Here is a 17,642-nt window from a genome sequence, read left to right as displayed (position 1 = left end):
AGCCGGCTTGTTGTCGTCATCACCCTGCACCGGAACTCGTCCGGCGACTGGAGCAAACGGCGCGGGGAATAGAATCATTGACCCGGGATTGACCTTGCGGAAGTAGAAGCGGGAGCCCTTTTCCGGCCCCTCCCTCCCATCGCACCGGAAGTGACTCCGGAGGACCCGGCAGTGGGCTGCTGTCGTACGCACAGCACCCAGGCAGGTTCGTGGGGCGCTTTACATCCGTTCCTAGAGGGACTCCTCAGAATAATCTTTACCAATGCATAAAACAAAATCCACAGGGTTACAGAGGAAACAATTTTTTTTATTAAATATTTTATTTATTTTGAGTTTTACAATTTTTCCCCCCCACAGAAAGCAATTTGTCAGCCTTTTACATTGGGAAACAAATTGGGTTGAAAAATCAATATGTTTTAAGAATCTTTTTTGGTTTCTTTTCACAATCTTTACTTCCCAGAGATTGTTTGGTGCATAGTTGCTTACGCCCATTAGGTCGAGAACGCCTTGATATTTTTTATTTGTATAATAAATTTTTCCCTTATTTTCGAAGGAGACCACGACATCAGGGAGGTGATGCCATGACAATCAGGATTAGGTGACTTGCCCAAGGTCACACAGCTAATACACTGCATTCGAACTGCCATCCTCCTAAATCCAAGCTCTATTCCACTGCGCCACCTAGCTGCCTGGTTGTAAGGAATTGGTAAGAAAGCAGATCACCTTCAAAGTGGGGGATTCAGGGCCAGTCACTGATACACCTACCCCTTTTACCATGTTTCCCTGAAAAACTAAGACATAACTAGAAAATAAGCCCTAGCATGATTTTTTTCAGGATACTCATAATGTAAACCCTGCCCCCAAAATAAACCCTGGCATGCACTTAGTACGTTTGTTGCAACACACGTGGGACATGTTCAATTATAAAATAATAATAGTATAATATAAAGAATATGAACTATTAATAATATAAATAGTAATATATAACTTTGATATATGAAACATAAATAATAGTAACATAATTAATCATATAAAATATAATGGTATAAAATAATAGTAATATAAAAAATAGTGAAATATAATTAAATATAAATAAATGATATTATTGACATAAACACTTAAAAGAAATAATAATATAAATCATAATTATGTTTTTGTAACTACCCAAATGGTTCAGGTACCTTTGTTCAAGAGGTTAACACTTATGTTGAACTTATTGTCCAATGATTAATTGGAGTACAGACACAAAACAGGAGCACTTGATAGGAAAAGAAAGCCCCACCTGTCATCATCACTAAGGGCATTTATCTTGGTGCACACAAGCAGTTATGAGGCAGTGGGTAAATGGTTAAAGCTGCCACTTGTTTTGCCAGGTGACCAAAGAGGTTTGCTGATCTGGGATTCAGTCAGCATTCACCCCACTAAAGACATGAAGAACTTCCCACAGGAATGATTGCCCATCTCCAGACTCTTGATATTGTGATAAACAAGCCATTCAAACACCATTTGCGCATCCCCTGAAAATAAACCCTAATACATGGTCTTTGGGACCAAAAAAAAAAAAATTAATACAAGACCTGGTCTTATTTTTGGGAAATACGGTAGCTCTATAATCAATATAGCAACACATGAATGGAATGAGAACTGATAAGCAAAATCAGGAAAGCAATGCAGAGAATGCATATAAAATTGATACTAGCTGACATTTATTTCACACCTGCTCTGAACCAGGCACTGTGCTAAGTACCAGGATTGCAGAAAGAGGCAGCACTTTGCCTCTTGAAAGGAGGTAAGTGATTATTATAAATGACAGCCAGGTGGCGCAAGGAATAGAGACAAATTGTTGCAAATTGCTTAATTTAACCTCTTTGCTTCAGTGTCCTCATCTGTAAAATGAGGGTAGTAATAGCACCTCTTTCCCAGAGTTATGAGGATCAAATGAGGTATTTGTAAAGCACTTAGCTATATAAATACCTTTACTGTTGTCTGTCTGGCCAGGACCCTAAGTGGTAAACCTCAAGCCTCTTCTTTAGGCTGGGTTCTCATATTGAGGGTGTGTTAGAGCTGGTACCAGGAAAGAAAGCCTGAAATTTCAGCAGAGTAAATACTGGAAGGAAGCTTGGAAATTATTCTACCTTTTATGGAGAGTAAATTAGGACCCAGAGAAGGAATAGATGGGATTGAATTGGTCAGGGAAAAGACAATAAGTAATTCCTTGTTGCCTTCTTTCCTCTATTTGTTCCACACACACACACAAATATAAACTCGCATTAAAGAATCACTCAGGTCAACAGTCTGCCTGTTTGGAAATGAAGATGTTCATTGAATTATATTGAGAAATTATAAAAACCAATAGGCCAAAGATGAAAAGGCACTCCCTTATCTCCCCACTTCTTTGCCAAGGTGAGAGACTAGGTATGGGATGTTTCATATGTTAAAATTTTCTGACACTTTGGTTACTTTTGGTGAACTTCTTTTCTCTTTTGTGGGTTGTTTTTTTTTTGGTGCTATAAAAAGGGATGACTGGGAGTATTAGGAGGGATACGTTGTAAAATGCAGGAATATTAGGAGGGATATTTTATAAAATGCAGATGTAAAAACAAAAGAACAATAAAATTTTATTAGAGAGGAAAATGCATATGTCTAGATATGAAGGTAATTTGTACCCTAGCATGGAGTTAACTAAATCCAAACACTTTTCCTGAGAACATTGAAAGGTAGTTTTGAAGAAGGAAAAGGTCAAAAGAACTTAGAACAAACTTCTCTCCTTCACTCACCAGATATTCCTAGGTCACACAACAGAAATCCCCTTTCCTAAAACTCCCTCACTTCCTATAGGAAATAGGTATTTGGCAAATGGCCAGGAGTGTAGGTTAAATTCCATAGATAGCCCAGATTACCTGTACAAAGCAAACAAGGTATGGAGTGTTTAAAATTTTCTAAGTTCTAAGTATACGATTTGTAGGGAATGCTGATCTTCACACAAATCTCTGATCTTGGACAACAGGGGATCATATTATATAATGAAGTGGAAATACAAGGCAGAAAGTAGATAAACTTATACATTCCATGCTTACTTTCTCCCTTCAAAGCCCACCTTGTGAAATATTATGTTTTTCTAACATCCTGAAAATACTTGTTTTGTGCCTTTCATTGCTATCCTTATATTGATGACAGCTATCTCACAAATTTTATATCTGATCAAAAATCTTTCCTACACCATGTACACTATATCCAGTAGACATCCCTGTGCCTTATTTCAAATTTGTCATGCCCCAGACATGGACCACAATAGCAGATGCTACTGAGGCCATTTGAATTGACCCCAGGATCTCAGCAACCAGGTTGGAATTCCAGAGGCTATCTCAATTCTACTTTTGGACAACTCATGTTTTAGAAAGTCATCTTTTCCTCATTCTTAGGAAGTCTTTTCCTCATTCTTAGCTGAAATTTGCCTCTACATTTTCCATTTGTATTAGGAAAGGTCTTAGAGATCATCTGAAATTCAGAGGTTACAGGTCTTTCCTTAGGTCACACAGCTAGTTAGTGACAGTGGAGGCAGCGTTAACTGTTCATTGAATAAAAAAAAAAGTCCAGTGCTACACTAAACAGCCATTAAAAAAATGTCAAATCTCCAAACAGTGAGAGAAAGGTGACATGGCATAATGAAAAGAATGGATTTGGCATCAAGGAGACCTGGGTTTGACCACCACTTCTGACATATCCTAGTTATGTGACCATGAGTTAACCATTTAACTTCTAAGACTGTTTTTCTTATTTTTAAAATGGAGATGAAATGTATACATAGCTCCCACCTAAAATGCTGCTGTGAGTTAAATTGATTGTTTTATCTCCATTTCCGGAGTATAGGGTGCTGGACCTGGAGTCAAATAGATATGAGTTTGAATCTATCCTAGACTCTTATTGGTTAATTAACCCTGGGCAAATCTATTGACTTTCTTTGCCTTAATTTCTTTATTTGTAAAATGATATATTAATAGCATCTACCTCCCAGAGATTTTGTGAGGATCAAATGAGATAGCATATCATATATTTTATACACCTCAAAGAAGTAACACAGTGCACTTGCAAAACCAGTTTACCATTATTTATGTTAATTAGGGCAATGCTAAACTAATTAGATTTATACTTCTCAATGCCAGCAACCAAACTTTATTAATCAAGTACATGCAAACATCAGTTCATATTTTCTATTAAGCAATATAAATACTAAGCTTGCTAGGAACTAACTGCCAATCTGATTCTCCTAGAGTTAACTGGTAAGCATATTTCACACTGGTACTTAAGAACAATGCTCCAACCCCCCCCCCCCTCAAGAAACTCTGAGGTGGGGTTGCCTGAAAAATCAGCCAAATTTCAGTATGTCAATCAGGGAATATTATCAAGGTTGATGGTTGTCAGTATGTTTGCATGAGGTGGGGGTGGTAAGGGGTAAGCGAATGCAAGGAAATGCTTTGTTTGAGATCCTAGGACAAGCTGGAGATTGAGGGTCTCTATGAGGTTGAGGGTTTCTTTAAGTTCTGACTATGGGTGTTGACTGGTTGCACCCAAATTCTAATTGGTAGCTCAATGACCTACTTTGTTTACCAGTTAATTTGATTAATGATTGATGACATAAACTTGTTAATTGTATATCAGATTTTCCCATTGGTGGTCAGGTTTTTGGAGTCTCATATGTTTACTATCTGTTTATGAATATAAATATTATTTACTAACCTATACTATGCAAATGCTTATCTTAATATTGAAAAACAAATTATAAAATTATATATATATATACAAATTATATATATACAAATTATAAAAAACAAACATCAAAATACTTCAGAAAGTAGTGGTAAAAAGATGGAATAATTTATTGCCAAGGTAACAAACTTACTCTTACCACAAATGGACTATATAAATGCTAGTAACATCATATAGTGCTTTATTCACAATAACTCTGTGAGGTAGATTCCAAGTAGTATTATTCCCATTCTATATATGAGGAAACCGAAGCTCACAGAAACATCACATAACCAGGTCATACCAGAGTTAGGATTTGAACCTAAGTCTCTCCTAACCCCATAACCAGGGCAGCTAGATAGTGAAAGTGGATAGAGCACTGGGCTTGGAATCAGGAAGGCTTATCTTCCTGAATTCTAAACAGATGTGTGTCCTTAGGCAAAGCATTTAACCATGTTTACCTCAGTTCCTCATCTGTAAATGGCCTCACACCTTGATTCTTGATAAGTGAACATTCTCAAGTTTAACCTAGAGCCAGTATGTTCCATGTTCCAGCTTTTCACCTCTAGTTCTGGATACAGTAATCAAATCCACCCAAGGATTTGCCCGTTGCCTCTACTCAACATCCCTAAGACTGCCTAGACTATTCCTCAGGTTCCTCACTGGCCACTAACTTCTGTCTATGCATTATCTTTCCATATTAAAACATAAGTAATTTTTTTGAAGACAGAGATGGTCTTGCTTTTTTTGTATCACCAGTGATTTGCACAGTGTCTGATACATAGCATTTAATAAATGCTTTGTCATTCATTCCTAAGGGGTTTTCTGTAGATGATATCATATTCCTGTTTGTGCCTGGCAGCATGTTGATTGCATCAAGTACCAAAATATTGCAGAGCCTCCTAGAAAAGATAATATCTATTTGAAAACTTGCCCTAACCATGAACACAGGAAAAAACAAGTAAACGAAGAATGCCTATTGTCTAGAATAAATTGTGAAAAGCAGTTAGATTGGTAACCAGTAGAGCTTAATCATCATAGGACTTATACCACAATGGACAGGTTAAAACTCTAAGACTTCCAAATCTCCCTGAAACTAAGACCTATCTTTTTTATATCAATATTCTACCAGTGTTGTTAGACATCTGAGAGACTTATAACATGAATCTCCAAACAATTAAAAATGAGTGTCACTCAGAGAGCAGTGGAAAAATACATGATGGATTTGAATAAGCTCTAATATATTACAAATTAGTAACTATAAAGAACTAGAACATAGGATATTGTCAAAGAAATGAAAAAGATGGGTTGGTCATATAATAGAAGCAAGTGATAGTATTGTAAAATCTGTACTTTCAACTTGTATCCTTGCAATATCAAGAAAAATTGAAAAAAGTCCCTGGCACAGAATCAGCAAATATGGATGGGTTCTAACCTGCATAATGAGAGAGATCATTCAGGTAGATGAGATCACTGATCTATTGGAGTATCCAGTAGGTCTGGAATGCTCATTTGGTTACCATTCAAAACACAAAAGTTATTTCTCATTATTACAACAGCTCAAATTTACATATGGAAAAGATTTTTAATAATTAGAGCTGTATAGTAATGGAATGGCTTCTTTAGTAGGAAATGAATTTCCCATTCCTAGACATCTTTTCTTTTTTTGGTAAGGTAGTGGGGTTAAGTGACTTGCCCAAGGTCACATAGTTAAGTAATTATTAAGTGTCTAAGGCTGGATTTGAACTGACTCCAGGGCTAGTGCTCTATTCACTGCACCACCTAGCTGCCTCTAGACATCTTTAAAGATAGGCTGTATGATCCTTGTTGAGCATACTGTAAAAGGGGATTCATGCTTCAGGTATATTAGGCTTAATGAACTTCAAGATTGCTTTCATTTCTAATACCCTATAATTGTATATAGGATTATTTTTTGTTCGTGTTTTCATTTTGAAAGTGAAACATTAGATATGTGATTTGGTCCATGTGGGAAAATTTCCTAGAGGAGGACAGAAATTCCCTTTAATACAGATCACAACTCACCTGTTACTGATTTCTTAGAGAGTTACTTGGGGCACTAAGAAATCATTGGATTGGGAGCTATAGGTATAAAGACAGCAAATAAAACAGCCTTTGTCTTCAAGGAGTGACTATTCAAAAGGGGGTGGGGAAGGAATATTTGCATATATAAGAATAGATAAAATATAATTTCGAAAGATGAACTAACAAGCTAGGGCACTCAGACATTTGAAATGGGCTTTAAAGGAAGACAAGTAGAGCTTCAGAGTCAGAGATTAGAAGTGGGCACATTCCAGGGATAGGTAATAGACAGTCTGTGCAAAGGAAAGGAAAAGGGAGATGGAGAGTTGTATGTGAGGAATAGCAAGAAGACCAGATTAATTGGATCAGAGAGAATATGAAGAGGTGTAATGTTTAATAAAAGCTTATAAAGGTAGCTTGGAAGCCAGTTTGTAAATAATTTTAAATGCCAAAGGAGATTATTTTTGATTCTATAGGTAATTGAGAACCACTGGAATTTGTTTTTTTGTTTGGTTTTTGTTTTTGTTCTTGTGTTTTTTTTTTTGAGCTAGGGAGTGACATAGTAAGACTTAAATAATTTGTGTATGATTTTACAGTTTTGATTATTATAACCCCATGACTTAATTTAGAGTAAATATGATCCATACTGTACAAATAAGGAAACTGGCATGGCTTGTTTCAATTCCAGAATTTTTGACTTAAAGTCCAGTTCTTTTCCCACTATTCTACTCTACCTATCCATTTTCACAGGAATTATATTAATTATCTTACATGATAGTATATCATTTCTTTAGTTGCTCTGACAGTAGAATTCAAATAGATTAGTTTTACTTCAGTCTCTTGGAAGGCCTGAGATCTATAAATAAAAACTGTATTAAGCCAAATAAAGCTACCCAGAAAGTTCTTGTGCTTCTGCCTACCCAGGAAAGTTCAAAATGAAAGGTCCTTTAATTTCTAATCTGATATCTATCATCACTACTTCTTTTTTTTGGGGGGGGATTGCAAGGCAATGGGGTTCAGTGACTTGCCCAAGGGCATACAGCTAAGTAAATATTAAGTGTCTGAAGGCAAATTTGAACTCAGATCCTCCTGACACCAGGGCCAGTACTCTATTCACTGCACCACTTAGCTGCCCACTCCATCCCCTTTTCACTACTTCTTTTCTTTATCTCAGCTGGGGAAAGTTATTTACTTAGGAATATATTACCTCATCTACAAAGATCCTCCCCAGAAAGGGGAGCAACTCATCTTCCCTAGCTAATATACTAGAAGTCTTCCTCAAGCTTTATCTTGAAATATTTCATGGGTACCAGGTTCAGCAGGGTCACTAGAAAAATAACAACTACCACCACAAACCTAAAAGATCTATTTCATATTTTGAGACTGGCAATGTCAGGCATATTTGTGATTAAAAGTATAATGGTTACATCAGTGTTTCAGTGAAAGAAGGAACCTTTTCCCATGAATATGGAATGGAGAATGTAAAATTTTCTTCTGCTCCCTGCCACCCACATATCTGACTCCTAGGCATTTGTAGAGACCTGCTCCCTTTTCCTAGAGGAATATATACAAAGGAGTTGCTCTTAGTTTGAAGCTGGATACTTACATGGAACACACAGAGCCTTAACATAAAGAATACACATTTCAGCAAATTCTTATCACTATACTTACAGATCTCCCTGGCTCTGTTGTGGAGGCAGCTACTTTTCAAAGGGCTTTCTTTCTGTTTAGTAATATTTTATGTGAATATACATAGGACAACTCAAAACATGTTCCTTCTTAAATTCTCTTAGTATTTCTAAGTGATAGGTAGAAAATACCACTTGTCAGATGAAATTTTTTGGTCATAGTCATATACGAGATAGGTAGCAGAGTTATTACTAGTCTCCAAATATCCAAATGCCAAGGATCTCTTTGATAGGGTATACTTTGTTTTTCAAGGAAAGCAGAATATCAATCAATGCTGAATACTCAAGAGATAAGAAGACCACAGAAAAAGTTACTGAAATTTATTATCAGTCAATAAACATTTTTCAAGCACATTACTATAGTGCCATGCACTATATTAAGCTCTGAGGATTCAAAGAAACAGTAAAATACATTTATTATGCAGATCCTGGGTGTCAGGCATGATTCTAAAAGCTAGAGATCCTGCTTTAAGAATCATGAGGAACTCCCTACTGCTGGAATGCCAGAGGCCTTGTTTTTACAATACCCTAGATCATGAGTTTTTGTGAACTAAGTTTTTTGTTTGCTTGTTTGTTTTTAGTTTTCTGTTTATAATTATTTGCCTCTAAAGATGAAAGTTGTTCTCTGATTAGAGTTCAGTTGGCCTTAAATGAACCAGTAAATAGGTTTAAAAGGGAGGGGTAATAGGAGAGGCCATACACTGGCTAGCCAGAGAAGGGTGTTAACAGAAATATAACCCCTTTGGCAAGGACAGAATTTGAACCCTAAGAGAAAAGTCTCCACAGAGAGAAAAGCTTACTAGACAGGTCTAGTAGGAACTCTCTTTTAAGCTCAGTATGGTCCAAACCAGCAGTCTTAGAGCAGTGAAGTAAAAGCACTTAGGGAGCTAAGTATAGTAGGTCAAACCTGGAAGGAGATTTACAAAGGGTCTAGTCTGACACCCTTATTTTACAGTAATAGTCTTGAGGCCCAGAGATGTTAGGTGATTCAAAGGAAGTCCCATATTTTGTTCATGGAGCTAGAAACCAGAGCTCACTTAGCACAGTGACTGGCATTAGTAAGAGCTTTATACATTCTTTTTTGACTAGAACTCAGAACTACTTACATTAAATGAAATGTACAATTATTCCTCAACTGAAACAAATATGCCATTACAGGGAAAACTATTATTCTGTAGAAATATTACTTAGAGTAGAGGCAGCACTAAATAGTAAGCCCCTTTGAGAACAGGAACTCTTTTAAAAAAATCTTGGAGGGCAGCTAGGTGGCACAGTGGATAAAGCACCGGCCCTGGAGTCAGGAATACCTGGGTTCAAATCCGGGCTCAGACACTTAATAATTACCTAGCTGTGTGGCCTTGGGTAAGCCACTTAACCCCATTGCCTTGCAAAAACTTAAAAAAAAAATCTTTATATCAGGGGTAGCAAGGTGTTGTAATGGATAGAGCACTGGCCCCGGTGTCAGGAGGACCTGACTTCAAATCCATCCTCAGATACTTATTAATCATTTAACCCTGATGCCCTCTACAAAAAAAAAATCAAAAAATTGTTTATATCCTCAAGCACTTGACACTTATTAACTATGTAACCTTGGGCAAGTCACTTAACCCTGATTGCCTTCCATTTAGGGTAGATTTCCAGTCATCCTGATTCCTATCTGACCACTGGATCCAGATGACTCTGGAAGAGAAAGTGAGGCTGGTGACTTAGCACAGCACCCCCTTTTTCAAATCCAATTCACTTAGCTGTATGGTGTCATCTCCCTAATGTCATGAACTTCTTTGAGAACAAAGCACAAATATTGTTATAGCCTTAGCATCTAGTTCAATGCATCGAACATAGCATTGCACTTGAGAGTCTAGAGAACAGATGTCAGAGCATCATAGTGCTGGAGCTGATTGGGACCTTAGATGGTTATCTAGTCCAACCCTCTTATTTTAGTAGATAAGGTAACAGAAACTTAGATTAAGTTACTTGTCTAAGAGCACAGCAAAAGAAGGTAACAGAGCCATGATTTGAACCTACATCAACTAGCTTCAAAACTTGTATTTTTTTAATCACTGTGCCATACTCTCTCAAACTCTAACAAACTCTTATTAGTGGTGTTGTTTCAGTCTGAGTCTCTGGTTCCTTATTTATAAAATGGAGATAATATTAGCCCTTTCCACCTTATGAGAAAAGTGCTTTGTAAATCCTCCAGTACAATAAGTATGATAGTAAAGAATAAAAAAGAATAGCCCGTGTTAATACATCTCATTATAGGTCCTGTGGTCCTCAATAGCTTTTTCCATTATGAAACAACTACCTTTCAGGTTCCTCTGTTGATGCTTCTCATTGTTTTGGTCCGGGCATAAGGATAAGGATAGCACTGATAGCAGTTGAGCAGTTGATTGGTATACATAACCTGTTACTTCCTCCAAATGGCCTTTTTCCCCAAAAGGTAAGTGGGGGAAAAAAATTTTAAAGCCTATTTCATAGAGGGACTTGGGTGGCAGAACCAGTAAGCCAGAAAAGATTGTAAAGAAAGAATTGTAAATTCTATTAATGGGCTGCAGGGGGAGCAGTGGAAGCACCAGTAGCTTTTGCATTGTAGTTTCTTTCCTGTTGAAGAAGTTGGGAGCCACTCATCACAAAAACAAGTATTTCTTAAAACTTTAAACATGATTGAATAGAGTCCTCATCATATCATGCTTCAGCTGTTATGAGAGCATGTGAATTGCATAGTCATGGATATAATTAGAGCACTTAGTTATAAATGCCCTGATAGAACTTAAGATCCCAGTTCTCTTTTCATCTTTATGTATTGCTTCTATGATTACACATCCCATTACAAATCTATATATATAACACACATGCTTCACCATAACATATGGTTTCTAACAACTGTAATTGCATATACATCATTCCAGAAAATAGTTCACTTAGGTGAACTGGCCATGAAAGAACCTTGAACATTTAAAATATGAGGCAGAAGCTGTAGACTTCCAAAAGGCATCAGTAATAATAAGCAGGTTAATCTGAAATGTTGTGGTCATGTTATTGAGCAAAGGCTTTTGGGCAAACTGAGTAAGAAATGGAGCCCAAGAAGAAAATTAATAACCTTGCTCATTCTTTAAAAAAACTATATTTACACAACATATTTTGTTTTGATAGAACATACCTCATAAAACACACCTAAACAAATACCCTTACAAAGTACATTCCCCACAAAAAACAGATTATGGAGGGGGGGATTTTGTTTGGTTTTTGTTTTTAGCAAGTTTTAACAAAACTAACCAAAATATTGAAAAAAGTTTAATTTTATAAGCAATATTCTACATTCACAGTCACCAAGATCTGCACAGAAGGTTGGTGGAGGTGTACCCTCATATCTTGTTTTTTGGAGAAATCTGTGAATTCTTGGTTTTGACAATGTAGTCATGTTGCAATGGACATAGCAGTAATAGCTAGTCAATCAAAATGCATTTATTATGTAGCAAGCACTAAGGAAATAAATACACAAATAAAAGTTTCTGCTTTAGAGAGCTTACATTCTGCCTTAAGGATACAATATGTTCACAGAGAAGTAAATACAAGATTTACACAAAATAAATATATGGTGATTGACTGAGATACTGGGGTGAACACAACCAAAAGAACTGGGGGATTCAGAATCAGGAGATAGAAGAAATCGCTTGAAAGAGATAACATTTGAGAGATCCTTAAAGGAAGTTTGGAGTTAAAAGAAACAATTATTATTGACCATTTCATTTGACCAGAGTTTGTTGCTTCTCCAGACTGTTTTTATTTTCATGGTCATTATGTTATTCTTTTGAAGTTGTTTTCTTTACTATTTCATACAAGTTTCTGAGTTCTTCATCTTTGTCCTTATGGGAATAGTAATAATAATAATAATAATAATACTCTATTACAATGGTAATTCTGTCATCTATTCATTTATTGGGCACATATTCTGTCTCTGACTTTTTATTATTGTATATGGAACCATTGATTTAACACTAGAAGGGACCTTAGAAACTATCTATTCTGGATGCTGTTAGCTGTTCTTACTGTCAATAACCTCATAATTTAGTCCTACTAGTAAAATCACTAGATCAATTGAAATGAAGAATTTAGTATATTTCCTTTGCTCTCCTCATTCTTCAGAGGAGAACACCTCTGGGTGGAGGGAGGCAGAACCAAGATGACTGAATAAAATAAGTAACTGCTGAATTTTCCTAGCCTGCCCCTCTAAATAACTTTAAATAGTATGTAAAACTGAATTCTGAGCACTATAATCAACAAAAAAAATCACAATGAGTTATGTTTTTCCGATCCAGATCCTTGGAGGAACAGAAAGGAGTTCTGTGGATACTGGGATGATGGCTGATCCAGAGTGGCAGTACATATGGGTCTTGAAGGTGGCTACAGCATAATGCCAGTAAGGAGTCATTACATAAGAAGAATGAATGTCTGGTCAAAAAAGAGATTATAGGCTCCTATTTAGCACTATACACAGTACTGAGTACCATTTAGAAGGTCTGTTACCTAGTACTCAGTTTCTGGTTACAGTTCCAAGGACATTAGAACTCTACCTGGGTAGGACTAGAGCACTAAACCAAACTCTGAATCGTACCACTAGGGAAACAAATATACAAGTTTAATATTATAGGCAATATTCCACATTCAGTCACTCAGATCTACATAGAAGATTAGGAGAGGTGTACCCTTAGGTACAGGTGTACCTCAGGTCTAGCTGTGAAAACAGCAAGACATAACATCCTAAAGCTCAGGTCAGTTACCCTCTTCTAACTTAAAGTCCAAAGTTGAGAAACTGAATGGAAAAATGAGCAAACTACAACAAAAAAGAGCCTGATAATAATCAGCTGGGAAGCCACTTAACCCCGTTTGCCTTGCCAAAAAAAAAAAAAAATGTGGGGGCGGCTAGGTGGCTTAGTGGATAAAGCACAGGCCCTGGAGTCAGGAGTACCTGGGTTCAAATCCGGTCTCAGACACTTAATAATTACTTAGCTATGTGGCCTTGGGCAAGCCACTTAACTCCATTTGCCTTGCAAAAACCTAAAAAAAAAAAATCTATTAAATGCCTATCAGAATAATTCACAATGCTAGGCCACAACAACCAAAGTCCTTGCCCTCAAGGAGTTTACAATCTATCAAACAGTAAGAACTTGAAACCAGAAAGAAATCTTTTTTTTTTTTTTAAGGTTTTTGCAAGGCAAACGGGCAATTATTAAGTGTCTGAGACCGAATTTGAACCCAGGTACTCCTGACTCCAGAGCCGGTGCTTTATCCACTACGCCACCTAGCTGCCTCAAAAGAAATCTTTATTCAGTTGCAATGTAAAAAGTTAATTGTATTTTATATTAGTTTTTCTCAGTAAATATGAAGGGAAAATTTACACATACTTCTGAATAATATAATTAAAAGACAATTTGCCTTCTTATTTTATAGACTTCCATTAGAGACAGAATGACATCACAGAGACTTTTTGATTTGGAGTCAAGGATGTGAGTTCTGTGTATCCCTACATTTCAAAGACATGACTGGAGAGTGCATTGATACATTTTACCATGAATCACAATTGGTCATTCTGTTTTCCTCTGGGGAAGTGAATGGTCCCAAACCGCAGACTGTTTTTAGGAACAACTTCTGAGAAAGCTTCTGCTTTCTCTGTGATCATGGGAAAGTCATTTAAATTCTTTGGGTTTCAGCATTCTCATCTGTAAAATCAGAGAGTTGGAATTCAAATATCCTTGCCTCTCTAAATGACAATTATGTCATTTCTTTACCAAAGGACAATGAGTCAGGATCTTTGAGTTCTAATCCTACCTAGTCCCAAATTTCCCCCTGGATCACAAACCTCTGTTGTCCCTAAGGCAATGTTCCTTTACTCACCTCTTTTCTATGAATAACATATATATTAGACAATTAGGGATCCTAATAAAGTACCCAAGCTTTATTATTGAACTTAATACTTCTTGGTGACAATTGCTCACTAGTAGCTTCCTTGGAGCATCAACTAAAATTATCTATATGTGGACATTACAGAAAACATAAAACTCAATGGCTGTCTTTGCTCTAGATTTGTAATTTCATCAATATTGGCAATTTATAGTTCCATGGAAGTGCTGGGAGACTTGAAAAGTTAAGTGACTTACTCAGACTCACACAATAATTATTCAAAGGGAGTATTTGATACAGATCTTCCATCCATTTTCCATGATGTTGCTAAGGTTTAATATCAACTCATTTTTTGGTTTAGGCCACTTTGATTGAGGAAACTCCCATCACCACATATGTTAGCACCTTCTCTGACACTTGTCTCAGAGTAAGTTAGTTACCTAAGGTCACATAGCCAATATATGTCAGAGGCAAGAATAAAAACCAGGGTTGCTGGTTTTCAGGCTCTCTATCCATTATCACATCCTGCCTCTCTTCAAGGATCATGATCTTTGTTTTCCAAAGGAGAAACAAAGAGACCCAATAGTCAAAAATGGAGTGACAGAACTAAGACCCAGTACAGATTTTTTGACTCCTAAATTCAATGCCCTTTCTAGTAGGCCTTCCTCTCAACTCAAGAGAGTTGATGACTATAAAATAACCTTGATGAGAACTTTTCTGCTGTTTTCACTATATGAATATGAAAAGGAATCTATTTAAATCTAGCTTTCCCATTACAGTACATTTGTCGTAGTGGAGGAGCAAAAACAGCTGCTCCATTAAATAAACTCCAGTTAATTTGTTTTGCTCATTTTGTTTCCATTAGAGTCTTCTGATGGATCAATGTCGCATGTGCATGATCTGGGTCCTTTATGGCTGTGTCATCTGAATGTAAGCTCTGGAAAAGCTTCCAATACAGTTCTTGGAATGGACTGCCTAGAGTCCCAAGGATCCTCCCAGATAAGCTGGAGAAATTTAATTCTAGGATAGCCACAGTGTCATGAATTTTTTGATCACTTCAACTCTTTTTTTTTTATTTTTGCAAGGCAAATGGGATTAAGTGGTTTGCCCAAGGCCACACAGCTAGGTAATTATTGTCTGAGGTCCCATTTGAATTCAGGTCCTCCTGACTCCAGGGCCAGTGATCTATCCACTGAGCCACCTAGTTGTCCCCAATCACTGCAACTCTTAAAGATCACCTGCTAAGGCACAGTGCTTTGTGTCAGAGAAAAGAATATCCTTACTAATAGTATGGGTATTGTTGTTGTTTCCTTTTCTTTTTTATTTTTTTTTGGATAGCTGATGTTACTTTTTTTGAGACTGGATCTCAAAGATGAATCAGCATAAGAACTTGAATGGTCTTCATTTTCAACTTGAGTCACTGTTTGTCCTATCCTCCTCCTCTTAGGCAGTCTGGTGACTAAGAATTAACATGATCAATATTATACTTTAGAAAGAATACTCATTACTATTAAAAAAATTAAAAACTAAAGGCAGAGAGACAAAGTAGGGGTCTACTATAGATAGTCTAAGTGAAAGTTAATGAACACCCAACCTTTGGATGGGTGACCATGGAAATAAAAGGCAGATGTAAGACCCAGCAAAAATAAAATAACTTTGATTTTTAGCCTGAATAAATGTAAAGATCATGTTGACTTGTATGAACTGATGCCGAGTGAAGTGAGCATATCCATAAGAACATTGTACACAATGACAGCAACATTGTATGATGATCAACTATGATAGACTTGCTATTCTCACCAGTACAACAATCCAAGACAATTATAAAAGACTTGTGATGGAAAATACCATTCACATTCAGAGAAATTATGGAGTCTGAATAAAGACCAAAACATACTATTTTCAATTTTTAAAGTTTTTTTTTATGTTTTTTCTCTTGTCTTTTCATCCTTTTTGTTTTGATTCTTCTGTTATAATATGATTAATTGGAAATATATTTAACATCGGTACTTGTGTTAGAATACTCTTGGGGCAGTTAGGTGGTGCTGTGGTTAGAGCACCAGCCCTGAAGTCAGGAGGATCTGAGTTCAAATCCAGCCTCAGCTGTGTGAATTTGAGCAAGTCACTTAACACCATGCCTTGCAAAATGGAAAAAAAAAAGCACTCTCTGTCTAGAGGAAGGGGAAAGAAAGGGAGGGAGGGAGAGAAATGTGGAACCCAAAACCTTACCAAAAAAATGATTGTTGAGAACTATCTTTACATGTAGTTGGAAAAAATAAATTAATTTTTTTAAATATTGTATTATGATTATTCAGAAAAATGGTTGTCCTTCATTTTTGAAGATCATGACATCAGAGGCCAAATTTGAACTCCTTGTCCTCTTGACTCCAAGGTCAGTGCTCTCTGTGCCACATAGCTGCTCTTATTCAGATACAAGAGAAAGCAGCAGGAGCAAATTTTGGGAGGAATATTGGACATACTGACTTTGAAATACCCAATAACTAAAGAGTAGTATCCAACAAGTAGTTCGATTGGAGTGTTTGTGAAAGATTAGGGTTGGTGATATTAAAGTGGAAATTATTCACACATGGTGATAGTTTAAGCCAGAAAGGGTTAGCTAGCCATGATAGAAAAGGTTGCAAAGGAAAAGTGTGGAGAAACAATAGAAGGTGGAGGAAAGACTCTTGGGGGAACACTCCACTTTAGGGCATAGTTTTTATTGAAGATAGAAAGAACTGAGGTAGGAGAAGAGAAAAGAATACAGTGTCACAAAAACCAAGAGAGGGAAGTTTCTTTTTTTTAATTATATAAATATTTGATTTGATTTTTCAATTACATACAATAGTAGTTTCTAACAATCATTTTTTTTCTGATATAGGCTTTACATTTTCAATCATGATAAGCATATATCGAAATTGAACATGTTGTGAGAGAAGAATCAGATCCAAAAGGAAGAAAGAAAACATAAGAGATAACAAAATTACATAAGATACAAGACAACTTTTAAAAACTGAAAATAATAAGCTTAGGCCTTCATTTAAACTCCTTCTCTGGATACAGAATGGTATTCTCCATCCAAAATCTCCTAAGATTATCACTGATATTGCACTGATGAAATGAACAAGTCCATGAGGGTTGATCATCACACCATGTTGTTGTTAAGTGTGTATGTTTTAGTTCTGCTCATCTCACTTAGCATCAATTCATGCAGGTCTTTCCAGGTTATTCTGAAATTTTATCCCTTATGATTTCTTATAAAAACCATAG

At 36.4% G+C, this 17,642-nt stretch overlaps 1 long non-coding RNA gene across 2 annotated transcripts; it reads left to right on the top strand.

Moving 5' to 3' along the window:
- Nucleotides 1–144: 144 nt before the first annotated feature.
- On the top strand, nucleotides 145–16,209 carry LOC141521979 (uncharacterized). Of its 2 annotated transcripts, XR_012478097.1 has the most exons (4): nucleotides 145–205; nucleotides 554–706; nucleotides 10,787–10,914; nucleotides 12,794–16,209. It is a non-coding gene; the product is annotated as an uncharacterized LOC141521979 (long non-coding RNA). The 2 variants fall into 2 exon arrangements; XR_012478096.1 differs by having other exon boundaries at nucleotides 158–706.
- Nucleotides 16,210–17,642: the final 1,433 nt, after the last annotated feature.

Source organism: Macrotis lagotis, chromosome 4 (assembly GCF_037893015.1).
Source record: "Macrotis lagotis isolate mMagLag1 chromosome 4, bilby.v1.9.chrom.fasta, whole genome shotgun sequence".
NCBI lineage: Eukaryota > Metazoa > Chordata > Mammalia > Peramelemorphia > Peramelidae > Macrotis > Macrotis lagotis.
The sequence above is the reverse complement of the archived record's forward strand: the minus strand, read 5'-3'. Positions and strand labels throughout refer to the sequence as shown.